At 35.7% G+C, this 12,901-nt stretch overlaps 1 long non-coding RNA gene across 2 annotated transcripts in view; it reads right to left on the bottom strand.

Annotated features, from left to right (window-relative positions):
- Positions 1-1,503: 1,503 nt before the first annotated feature.
- The window catches only part of LOC140685420 (uncharacterized), a 231,485-nt gene continuing 220,087 nt past the window's right edge, over positions 1,504-12,901 (bottom strand). For both annotated transcript variants that reach the window (XR_012075942.1, XR_012075943.1), the window contains one exon: positions 1,504-1,791. This is a non-coding gene — a long non-coding RNA (uncharacterized lncRNA). The remainder of the gene's footprint in view (positions 1,792-12,901) is intronic.

The following is a 12,901-nucleotide window of genomic DNA, read 5'->3' as shown; positions in this document are numbered from 1 at the left end:
CCTTTTCAAATCATTTTCACCCCCCTCTCCTATTCCAAATACTCATCAGTATCATCCACTTCTCCTTGTTAATAATTTGATAATATTCAGCCTTGTTGTTTACACCTCCTCCCATTTTTACTGCCATGTTACTAGTCCTAATTAAAAAAAAAATCTTTTTACAGGCGATTGTTTGCAATAGCCTCCTAAAACTAGTGGCCCCTTTCTCACGACTTTCAGATTTGTCAGCTACACTGAGGGCTATTTGATGTAACCCAGGTCTGTGTTCTCTGTATCCTTCCCCGCCCCCCTTATCTCCTCTCCCCACTCTCTCTCCCACAAACACTAAATACATATACATGCACATTTATGAGTTGCCATTCTCTTGTAAGGGAAAGCTTTCCTAGTCTCATTTATTCATTTTTATTGGTTGATTGATTGGTATCAGTATAGACCTTTAGATTCTCTCACACAAAGCTTATACTAATGAGCTTGGCTACCAGAAATTGTATGAGAATGCCTGGTTTCCCAGACTTGCAAATAAAAAGTTATTCTTTTAAATTTGCATCAATTTGATAGGTGAGACATGATATCAGGTTTTAAATTTGCATTTCTCTGATTATGAGTGAGGTTTAATGCATTTTCCTATATTTAAGGGACTTTTTAATATCTATTTATTTATTTATCTATGATTTTTTTAATGGAGGTACTAGGGATTGAACCCAGGACCTCACGCATGCTAAGCATGTCTTACTGCTGTATAGCACAGGGAATTATATTCAGTATCTTGTAGTAACTTATGGTGAAAAAGAATATGAAAATGAATATATGTATATTCATGTATGACTGATGCATTATGCTATACACCAGAAATTGACACAACATTGTAAACTGACTGTACTTCAATATATATATACACACACACACTAAAAAAAGAGATGTTTTGAAGTTGTAAATTTAATTGATTTTTTAATTTACCCCAAAATATCAGTTTTACACTTTGGGCTTGGTTTTCAGAAAATTCAGTCCTATAGCTATAGGAAATAAAGGTTTATTTTTGGGCAGGCTTAGAAGTGTTCCCCTCTCTTATTATTGACTGGAAAGTTAAAAGTCTGAACTCATTGTGTATTTTCCCCACATCTTCTGGAATACTTCAAAGCAACAGCCAAACATTGTGCTCCTTATTTTTATAAAATAGTCTATGGCAAAAATTACATAGTCACCTCGGTCCTCCTACAAACATTTGGTTACAGATGTCTACAGATGATATTCTAAGTAACCCTTTGCCATGGATTCACCGCTTCTACATTACCACTGTCCGGGGGCTCATCAGTGTCTTGAAATATAATTGGATCAAATAACCAATTCCAGACATCACAGGGTCATTTCAAAGAACACTTTCATAAGGTTCTGTTCCCCCAGAGCCCTTCTGATATGAATTTCTCTATTATTTAGGGTTCAGTCAGGGAAGAAGAACAACTGTAAGTGATAAAATAAAGGATCAGTTATAGGCAGTACACCTTATGCACCTGTGGATGCTGGGGGGAGTATCTGGTGAAATCATGAAGTTACTGGAGATCAGGAGGGCCACCAGTCAGGAAGAAAAGCTAGGCATGACCCAGAGGAAAGCAAGGACAGCTTTAAACCATGAAGACAACTGGTCACCTCTGTCTGTCACGGCCTCTCAGCTTGATGACGTGGTGATGGGCAGAAGAAGCCGCTTCTCTTCACTTGACCCACAGCTGGAAGAAACTGAGTGGCCCCACGGGACCTAGAGTCTCTGCAGTTCTGGCTGTAGCCCCACATCATCTTCTGTAAGACAGATCAGCGACCCGCGTGTGAGCTACACTGACCTTTAGAGAGGAATGGCCACCGCTTCACTTTGGCCTTACAAATCTCACATAATCTCTCCTATGGTCAAACCTAACCTGGAAAGAAGAAACTAGAAAATGCAGCTCCATTTAACCGAGTTAATGATGTACAAACTATCACAGCAGGAAGGTGTCATTATGTGACGCCGTGGAAGTCAACAGCTTTTCAAACATTTCAGAAATCGGTCTACTCCACATCCTAATTATCGCATTTTGACTCATCAGCTCAGCCCTTAATTCTTCAATTTGTGGAGAATTATATTGCATTTTGACCTGTTGCTTAAAATTGCTAAAAATTTCATACCTTTTATAAATGGGTTTAATTTCCACGAAATGTGTTATTATTTCTCTAGATTAGGTTTCATTGTTTCTATATTTAATAGCATGTTTGTTTGCATGTAATAGAGCCCCGATACATGAGAACTGTGAAAAAAAGAAAATAGGACTAAAAATAAAAATATAAATTATGTAATTTAATGACAGTTTTATGCATGCTGATTAAGTTCCAGGATTGAGGATTTTCATCCTTGGTACTCCATGACCTAGCCCCATAATAACTAACAAACCATGGGAATCAGACTAAATTTGGAGGTTTTTCCAAAATCTTGCAAAGTCTGAAAGATCTATCATTGGAAAAAGTTCTCAAAATAGAAAACACAATTTACCTAATGCCAGAATGTATTTGACATAAAAACTGTCATTTGAGAACTTGCTCTGCTCCTTTACCTTGTGTAGAAAAAATTTTAAAATGTTGCAGGGGACAATCTCTGCCTTCTACATCAGTCAACATGAAAGCTGTGCTTTAAAGGAAGTCATGTCTTGTTCCGATTGTTACCAGTGGTTCCTGCCAGTACTCCATAGCCAGTATTCTGAATGAGTTTGTTTAATGCAAGAAGCATGATACTGCTGATTCTAAAATGCTAATTAAATTTTTATGGAATATCCAACTAGCCATTTAAAAAGTCTATGTGCTGGTCTAATGGCTTGAAAGTATGTGTATATTTTAACTGGCATTCTATATTATTCCATTTTTGTGATGATTAAACAGTAATTCTTACAGAATTAACACATAGACTAAAATAATACATTTGCTAAAAGAGGTTATTGATTCCAGGGTATTATTCCAGAATTGTGTTAGGAAAAGTCAGACTCTTTACAAGGATTTTAATGAGACTCTATTCCATAATTGATCAGTCATCAATATCTTTCTAGAATAAAATTTTTAAAATTCTAAAGGACATTTTATCGAAATATTTACTTTCAGTTATTGTTAATAACTTTAAAGAAATCCTCTATAAGTCTTTCTTCCATCTTTTTATTCCCATATTTTTTTCTTTCAGGCTCTTTTTCTCTTTGGTGTGCTCACTTTCATTTACTGTTTCTTTTGTTTGCTTATTTAATTTCTATTTTCAATTGTCAGTATGCATTAAATATTATTCTTCATCTCTATGCATTCTTATTCAACTTTAGGTAGAAAGAAACATTTCCTTTTTTGTTCTCCACTATAGTGCATGCATTTTTATGATAGCCTCTGTAATAACTGATTCCTATTACTTCTCTACATGTCTGTCACCTCCTGCTATCCTGCAAGCACCTGGGAGTCAGAGACCATGTTTTACTTTAAATGCCCAATGTCAACCACAGTTAGCACCAAAGCAGACGGAGGCTGAAGGATGAATATGTGGAGGACTGAATAGTAAAATCAAAGTGCCTTGAGAATCATAGACTGTTCATCTTAGAGGCATCAAAGATATAATTTGAAAATTCATGAAGCAGAAGTAAACCAATGTTTGTACAACAATTAGGAGTAAGCTTCAAGAGAATGATGGCTCTGTATGATCAATGCCTTTAGTGCCCTGGTATTGTAACTGTCCATGCATTCTGTGAGCTTGAGACAGAGGAATAGCAAGTAGCTTGAATAGGTAGCACATTTTTGTAGGGTTAATTTAATACTTATCTCTTGTAGGTCTTCCTTTTTGTTCACTGGGAATGAAACATCTTCACTATGAGTTAAAGAAAAAGCCTTCACAGGGTTAAGAATCACTAAAACACAGTGATCCTTAACTCCTAAGGAACTCCCTTAACTTAAGGAAACATAAGTTAAAATATAAATAAAATATACACGAGATCAATGTAAAAACACCTTGCTTATGAATCATCGTCTGACTATTGCTTCAGAGGCTGATGAAGTTTTATATCAAAGTGGGAAAGGATTGACATGTGCTCTCTGGTCTTGTCAAGTTCCTGGTGAGACATGCAGGCATATACATGGTAAGAGTGTACAAATGATGGTTTCTCCCAACTGATTCCTAGAACAGCCATGGGTACAAAGCCTCAGGCCATTTTTTGTTTCACTTTTAATATATGCTTAAGTTAAGAAATACATTAAGAATAGCTTCTTTTCTTCATTCACTCATTAGTATTGTAAGAGAAACTTTGGCTTCAGAGCTGGCTATTAGAGCAAATGATATTTCCTTATTAGTTTCAATTTTTTTTGTTATCTTTCTATTGGTAATTCTTACATATTATTTGAGAGATTGAAAGACTACTTTGTATGTCTTAGATGTATCTCCCTAGTGGCAATAAAGTCATCAATATTAGTTGAGATGGTTGAAATAAAGAAATTTTCACAGATAGCCAAGGAAAATATAGGTAACCCTTCCCTAAAAGGTCATAAAATTGATGTATATCCATGTTTACTAAATGATTAGCTTCTGTTTTGAAAACCAGAAAACGCACAATACACAGACCATTATATCAGAAGAAAAAGAATGCTTCTTGAATGCATGTAATATGTTTTTTGAAGGATCACAGAGAGATTTAGAAAGTCTTTATTTAGATTATTGTGAACTTCATATATGTTAATTAATAAAATTGAATGGTCTTTAATGTGTTAAAAGAAAATATATATGCATACACACACACACACACAATTAAGGTAATTTACAAATTTCATTCTCTTCCTGAGAATAGAACAAATTTCTAGTAATATAAGTGAGCCAGATTTTTTTTTAATTTTTAGGGAAAAAAAGATACAAAATTAAACATGATTCTTAACCCAGTCCTCAATAAATTGAGGCGATATGTCTTACTGTGTGCAACTTGATTCTGTAGCTACCTCAGTCCTAAAGGAAATAGGAATAAATGATTTAATGCACTCTCCAATGCTAATTTTTCAAATTGTTTCTATTTAGATAGATGCACCTAACATGAAATCTTTTTGGCACAAAAATCCATATAGACGGAGACTAGAGTAAATCTATTTTTTAGAGGAATTCTGGTTTATAGAGAATGCGTTACATTGAAGTTACCATGCATTTTTAATTAAAAATAATTTTCAATTTTTTACGACATCCCTAGGGTGCTATAAAATCAGGGTTTGTAATCACCAAGATAGACAGTTTACCATATGGCTTCATATAGTATTATGGCTCTGCAAGTAGCGGTTTTAACTTTAAGTATATGTTTATCAAAAATGCTGAAAGGACACTGTGTGCTTTTTCAGGTTTATGGAAAGGAAAAAGATGTTAATTCAACATCTTTACATATCTATCCCTGTTTCTTGTAACCCCTGATCCTCATTAATGGGATGCCCTGAGGGCCACTTAAGTGCAAGTAAGCGTCAGTTGAAAATGCATTATGACTTTATTTTCTTCTTAGAAAAAAGAGTCTCGATCCATTTTCAACCTTATAAATTATAAAGTGCCGCTGCCCGTCACTGAGGTCTTAACTACACTGAGGCAGAGTTCTCGGCTTGTCGGGTATTAATAATGGCTCTGCCTGTCTGCCCTTCAGCTGAGACATTAAACTGAGGTCTCATTGGCTTGCCTCTAGTGGCTGCTCAAGTGGAGTTAAAGATCGCATCACGCTGTTCTGCAAGAGGATGGGGCAACCTCAGAGTCTTGACCTTCATTTTCAAAACATGCAATACACAATGCTGGGGGTAAGTTATTGCTTCATACCTAAAGCTGCCAATCTGATTTCCATGAGCTGTGGAATCTTTAAAATCAAAACAATGAATTCAAGTTTCACTTCAGGATATTTTGGAATTATGAAACATAATGCAATCTCTTTTTATTCTGTTTTTCATTGCTGTAAATGGAATAGGCATATCACCAATTTGACGAGAAATAACCTTTCTATTATAGCTAGATTTTACTTGTCTACAAAAATGCCTTTCAAGAACTCATTGTCTAAGTTACATAGGACATTGGAGAGAAGAGGCAGAGCAGCCTCCACTTGCTGAAAGACCAAGTCTCTATTTCAAACACCACATTAGATCAGAGCCTTGAAGGAAGACAGAATAGTACAAGATGCATTCCAAGGAACATTCCTGTCTCCTTTCAAATGGATTTTGATTGTTTGCAAACTACTTGAAGCAAGCAATATACTCACTTAAATCTTACCTGAGGATGTCATATTATCAATTATAAAAGTAAATGGTGGGAACAACCCAAATGTCTACCGGCTAGTAAATGAATAAACCTAGTGTGGTATAGTCATATAATGGAGTACTATTCAGCCATAAAAAGAAATGAATACTGATACATGTGTTATCAAGTCCAAACTTGTTCTGCTCGCCAATAAATTGGGAAACGAGGTGTTAGGGCAAGGATTATTCAGAAAGCCAGAAGACTGAGAAGATGGCAGACTAATATCCTGGAGAACCATCTTCCCTAAGTCAGGATTGAGGCTCCTTTAATACTAAGAAGGGGAGAAGGTGTGGTTGGTTGTTTCAAGCTTATGGTCTCAGAATCCTTTGTTCTTGCAGCTGTCCATGTAGGTCAGGTCATGGTGTCCCAGTAAACCTCCAACAAGACAAGTGTTACATTCTATTCTGCAACTTTTTATCTGTATATGAGTGAGAAAGTATTATACCCTTACAGTTCAGAGCTTTGAGAATAGGCTACCTTGTATATTTTGGGCTGTAGGCAACATTCTCTTCAAAAGGTGCAGAACCAGCATGACTAAGCCCAGGAAACAGAGCACAGGGTTGGAGCTAAAGGAACAGACCTAATATGGAGTCACGTTTGTTCCTCCCTGTTACACATGCTACCTTCTGGATAAACTTTGAAGACATGCCAAGTGAAGAAGCCAAACACAAAAGACCACAACCATGCATGATTCAATTCATATAAAATATCCAGAATTGGCAAATCCATAGAGACAGAAAGCAGATTAATGGTAGCCAGGGGCTGGGGGCAAAGGAGAATGGGGAAAGACTGATCCATGGATGTGAGCGATGAAGATGGTCTGGAAGTAGATAGCTGTGATGGTTGCACAGCACTGTAATTAGTAAGTGGCACTAAATCATACATTTTAAAATGGTTGAAGTAGTATATTTCATGTTCTGTGTATCTTATCATAATAAAAAGTTGTCAGTATGGAGTTAAAAAAGTAACAAAGGAACAATTTGCATTTTAAAATTAGGGTGAAAGAGGAATTACCAAGATAACTCAAAGCATACTCATTTGGATTACATGAAGAGAATCACATCTTCCATGCATATCAATGGTTTTTCTTGACGACTAAAAGAAACTAAATGCCATCACATGATTGTATGACATGAAACAGAAGAATGAAAGTGATCACCATCTACATCTTGCTTGCAAGTTAATAGTCACAGGTAAATACCCTGAAAGGAGGTTCTTCCCATTTCAAGCTATTACCTCTTAGCTTCTAAGTTCCTGCCTCATATTGCTTAAGCAAAGAATGTTAAATGTACAGAATGAATGAAAAAGAAACGTTATCATTTTTAAAAAGAAAAAGTCTATAATTTTAAAGTCTTCTTTTAAATAAAAACTCCAAAGATGTAGAATCATAAAATCAAAGAAAGATAGATTTCTCCAAATACTTATTATTTCAGGAAAGACATACAGTCAGACTCTTTGAGGCATCTCAGGAGAAAGCCCTGAGGCTACCTCAACCTTTGTAGACCACCTCCTTGGGGCATCTGTAATAAGAGTGAGATCACTTTTAACTCATCCTTATCAAATAATATACGACACTTTGCCTTGTCACCCAGGATAGCAAGAAATGTAAAGCACTCTTTCAACTTTATGGAACAACACATTTCAGAAACCACTGAAGGAAAGTTTATGTTTTAAGAATTTCCTCCTTAACACCGCTCTCCCTACCATGACTTCATAAAGAAGCCAACCAGTTTAAATTTATGACTCATCTAGACGTCTAGGTCACTCCATTAACCCCTATTATGCTACCACCATGCAAGAAATAGATCTCCCTGGAACTTGAGACTTGAAAGGAATGAAAAGCTGGTTGAAATAATTCAAAGACAATAGACGCAGGAGGCAGACAGAGAGATATAAATGCTATTATTTCTAGTTTTCTCTAAATGTATGCAATATTTGATTTGGAAACTGCAAATCAGATTGAATTCCTTCAGTGCCTGGATTAAGATTTTATAATCGTATGTTCAATAGCATGTCTTCTTTTCTCAAGGACCAAACCAGGGTGACTCTGAACTGAAAGAAGGAAACAGTTACCAAACTTTTTTAGAAAAATTTCCTCAAGGGAAAAGAGGAGGGAAAGGATATGAGGGGACCAGCTTTGTAAAACTTGGGCTTAGCTTTTGCAATTGAAGTGATAACTTTGACAGCTAGGTAGCTACTTTTAGTACATCACAGCTCTTCATAAAACTCCCTGTGTTCAAGGTGAGAGGCTCAATAAAAAGCTATAATAGAGGTAAAGCTGGAAGAAGGGAAAAAAACTTTCTGTATAAACCCATTTTAAGTACACTTATTAGTGCAAAATAATTTTTACTGTAAATATTTCATACTGAGTCAGATTTTTCCAATATATGATCTCCTACATGGAAATAAATTAGGGATTTTTGAAAGCTGCATGAATATTTTCAAACCGCTGGCAGAAAAAAAAAAGTGTTAATAGTACTTTAAGAGACTGCACAATGAACAATTTCCAAAAATACCTAATTCAGAGTAGGTGCATAACATGCCAACATCAACTAGTTAACTTAATTCTAAGGTAGAAAAAATATCAATTTTATTTATTAAAAACATTAAAAAATTTTTAAGGTAAAATCAATCATTTGGCTTTGTGTAGCCAAACTATTAGCAAATTGATGAAATTCCCTGTTTTCTCTATTTTCAAAGACTTTGGGAAATATGAAAATGTGGCTTTACTGTGTTACACACAAACACAAAAAATATGTATATATATACATCTAAACTAATATAGTGAAGATCATCCAAAAATTACATGGAAATATGGAAACTGTGGTGATACCAAGTTAATTAATAAGGAAGAAAGAGCACAGTCTCTTGTCCAGAACACCATTTTTATAAGAGATGGCATAAGCTGCTAGGCACTTCTCTGTTCTCTTTGAATATTTGATAGTAAAAGTAATAGCCAGTGTGTATTGATTAATTACAAGTGTACTACCTCACTTAATTTTTAAAACAGACTAAGACACAGAGACATCCGTTGTCTTGCTAGAAGTCAAGATTCTAGCAACTGGCAGAACATGGCTTTGCACCTATGCCATCTGAAGCCAGAGTCAGTGCCCTGAGCTTTTATTCTGTCCCGAGGGGACAGCCCTAAAAACACAAAGCTCGATGTGTAAAGAATTTGTAATACATGTCATTCAAGTTTCTAATCGACTCAAAGTGATGGGGCTGATTGTACAAATATTGCACTTTTCATATTTTCCAGAACCTTACCTAAAAAATGTATAAATTTAAATATGCAACATAGGAAATTAGGGTTCACATTGAGGATATTTAGAATGAGGCCTCATTCTCAGACAAATCAGGAGCCCATTTCTATTCCTTTATAAAATGAAGATGAAAACATCTCAGTTCTTTTTAAAAGCACCATTAAGGAGTAATAGGAGGAATGATCTTGGAAAGGAACATGCCCTGGGATGCAGGGATGTCGTGTGATAGGAACTTTATATTAAATTCATTCCAGATCAGCTTTCTCTCCACTCTTCATTTCCTCACCTTCCCTGCTGCCTTATTATCTCCCAAGTCCTCCAGCCCAAGGGGAGTCAGTAAAATACAGGGTTTGAGGTCTATATCCTTATTTACTTCTTAACGGAGGTACTGGGGATTGAACCCAGGACCTTGTGCACGCTAGGTACACACCCTACCACTGAGCTATGCCCTCCCCTTGAGGTCTATATCCTGAAGAGCAATAAAGTGAGAAAACAATTGGTTGCAGAAATCAAAAACCTAAGTGTTATTCTTGATGTCACCACCATCCATCTATCTAGCTTTGCTACCTTGGGAAACCATTGAATTTCTCTGAGACTCTCTTCATTTGTAAAATGACAGTAATTATACCTGCTCCGAGTTTCTGTGAGAATCAAATGAGATAACGTATGTGAAAATACTTCGCGAATTGTCCAAACGTAAGCTGCTCTTTTTGGTGAAGAAGATAATTTAATGATGAACCCCTTCTCAGTATGATTATAAATCCAAAAGCCATGAAAGCTTTTTAGAAATGATGTATTTTGACTTCCTTGGTCTTATTACCAGCCTAAGACAGCTGTCAACCAAAGTGATAGTCACGAAAGAGACAGACACAGAGACCAGGTTTTGGTTCCAGCGTGAGGAGGACCAGGCCTGAAGCTGGTGGAGGAAGGCTAGTGAGGACAGGATGCCCCATGAATGCTGAGTCAGCAGGCCTGGCTGGCATGCGAGCGTTTTTTAAATAGATAGAAATGCCATTTCTTTACTTTTTAAAGGGTTCTGAATGTCTGACATTTTAGATATGTACATATTTAATTATGTATTTCAAAGATAAATTTGAATGATTCAGCCACTCTTACAATCATCTATTATGATGAATATATATATACATCAATCAATGTGCTAAAAGTTTTTCCTTCTGTAGCAATGGTTCAAATGAGTTTATTTCTTTATGTACATAAACAAAACTCCCAGATACACAATCATTGCGTTAGCAGTAATGAAACATTTTTAAGAATTCAGAATTTGTCATTGATGACTTGCCAGATTTCTCAATGAATTGCTTTGCCTCAAAGAGCTGTATGCCACTAAAACATACGTGTATTAAAATGTGAGAAAACAGAAAACAGTAAGATGAATTCAAACACAGATTTATCTAGCAATCATGGTCATAGTTCTCTAAAAGTTGTGAATAAGAAAAAAGTTCTAACTGTTAAAAAATTTTCTGTGAATACTTATTTCACTCTTAACAGCTAGTAGTGGTCTGGCTGCTATGTTATTGTTATTAGAAGAGTAAGACAGAATGCCCATGACACAGATTTAAGAAAGGAACAAAATGAGGAAAATATATACGAGTTAAAGCACAGGAGAAGTGGAGCTCTGATCCCGTATTTCTTTTTTTTTTTAAATGAAGACTGAATATCCTTTCAAGTTTTTTCCCCTAGAGTCTCCAAAATAGAACACTGTATTGAAATCAGCAGGTCATGCCCAAGAAGATAGTTTAACTGCTAATTAACACTAGATGATATACTGAGAATTATATGCTAATTAATTCTCTGTAGGTCTAAATGCCCTTTCTTCTATGTCATTTTCAATGAACATAGTAATATGAAGACTAAGGTGGCATGTTTGCCAAATGAATTAGTAATCAATAAAAATTGTGTGTCAAAAATTAGACGTATTAGGAATTTTTTTAAAATAAAGATGATTAAAGTGCAGAAGATTACTTACTGGAAAAAACTCACAGACATTTGTATAAATGCCAACGTGGACAGTTTCGAAAAATACAAAAAGCATTACCGCAAGAGAAAGGAAAGAGAGTGAGAAAGGAATTTAAAATCAAAAGCATCCCCTCTTGTAAACCCTTCATTTCAACAGAGTCGGACATGTCTACAGTCCAAGAGCGTGGTGTCAGTGTGACCCAACTCTGTCCTGATGAGTGAGTTTCATAAACCCTTTACGAGTGCTGTTTCCAGCCAACCTTTCAGGAACCGCTCCAGATTGCAGACAGTGATGAGGCAGAACATGCCTGATTATTCAAAGAGCACAATTTCCCCTGGGGAAGGTACGCCCACAGATAAGTTGGGGTGTGGGGGATAGCCAGAGATTGAGTAGCTTCACTATATGTTCCTTCCAGAAATCTCAATATTTTTAACTGTGGTCACCATGTCTCGCTGTTTTGCTGATACCGTTCATCACTGCTTCCTCTGCACTCTGCCGAGGGCAGAGGTTCACCTGTTTAATAATCTCTCCACCACAAATAAAAACTATCAAACGGATTTTAAAACCTCTGTGGTCGATCCTTCTGTAAAAGCCCCACTATCTGTTGGTCTTTAGATGTGATTTGTCTGCTTATTTATTTATTGCTTTCATGCATTATTCTATTTGGTCTCCAACATTTAAAAAAATACCTAAATATTTTACAATCATTAAAGCTGGCTGGAGAGCTTTAAAAAAACATTGTTGCAAAAGAGTCTAGCAAAAGACTCCCTTTTGGTGATGGGAAGGTTGAAATGTGACTGAATAGAACAATTATCATTTTTCACTTGCAAAATAATTCATCTCTTGAGTAAACGTTAGCTGCGCATACGTTTTTTAATAAGGATAAAATATGCATAGAAACTCAGAAATGATAATGTGCACCCAACAATGCATGTCACACAGGGAATGTCATTGTTTTGCTTTGTATTGACAAGTTTTTTTAAATAGCAATTTTTTAAATAGCAAAAGGCCAAATTATAGTCCCACAAATGAATGCATTTTATTTTTTAACTAACAGAACTGGTACATATTGAAAATCAAAATGAATTTTCACTGGTAATAGTTATAAAGAGTCAAGGTACACAGTGATAAAAGGGCTTTTTGAAAGAGCAGGGCTTGATGGCTAACGCTGCAATTGAATTGTTTTGTGATCTAGCGTAAGTTTCTAAACCTCCGTCCTTAAGTTTCCACAAGTGCAAAATACATGTAATAATACTTGCAACAATGATATTGTGAGAATTAAGTAAGAAAACGGAAAAAAATTATCTAGCATATTGCCTGGCATATAAAAGGCAACAAGTGTTAGAAAATAATGGTTGTTATACAAATAAACATACT

Source organism: Vicugna pacos, chromosome 9, assembly GCF_048564905.1.
Source record: "Vicugna pacos chromosome 9, VicPac4, whole genome shotgun sequence".
In the NCBI taxonomy this organism is placed as follows: domain Eukaryota; kingdom Metazoa; phylum Chordata; class Mammalia; order Artiodactyla; family Camelidae; genus Vicugna; species Vicugna pacos.
Note: the sequence above shows the minus strand (reverse complement) of the source record. Positions and strands in the feature narration are given on the sequence as shown.